This window comes from Camelina sativa, unplaced genomic scaffold (genome assembly GCF_000633955.1).
Source record: "Camelina sativa cultivar DH55 unplaced genomic scaffold, Cs unpScaffold13370, whole genome shotgun sequence".
Lineage (NCBI taxonomy): Eukaryota > Viridiplantae > Streptophyta > Magnoliopsida > Brassicales > Brassicaceae > Camelina > Camelina sativa.
Genome location: NW_010934405.1, coordinates 1 through 342, shown reverse-complemented (window position 1 = coordinate 342; position 342 = coordinate 1). Strand labels below are relative to the sequence as shown.

At 42.4% G+C, this 342-nt stretch overlaps 1 non-coding gene across 1 annotated transcript; it reads right to left on the bottom strand.

Moving 5' to 3' along the window:
* Positions 1-5: 5 nt before the first annotated feature.
* On the bottom strand, positions 6-342 carry LOC104717865. Its single transcript, XR_765881.2, has 2 exons — positions 268-342; positions 6-188 (listed from the first exon to the last, which is right to left on the bottom strand). It is a non-coding gene; the product is annotated as an uncharacterized LOC104717865 (transcript).

Sequence of the window (342 nt, the reverse complement as noted above, 5' to 3'; positions counted from 1 at the left end):
ACGTTCTCGCTTGCGAGATTTCCTTTCCACCACTTGGTTAGCTCCTTGAATGCTTCTTTGAGCTCCTTGGCTTTTGAATCTTTCCCAACCTTCAGTCCTTCTTTTGACACATTCTGGAACTTTTTGTCTTCGTAATCCATCAGGTATTGCATCAAGTATTCATCAACTGGGTCCGTGAAGAAGATGACCTGAGAACACAAATATAAGAACGTGTCTCACGAGTTGGCGATCTACAATAGAAGAATTTAAATCGTATTTGATGCAAACCTCATAGCCCTTCTTGATGAGCCTCTCCAGGAATGGAGATTTCTCGAGTTGTTCCTTGCTGCTTCCGGTAATGTA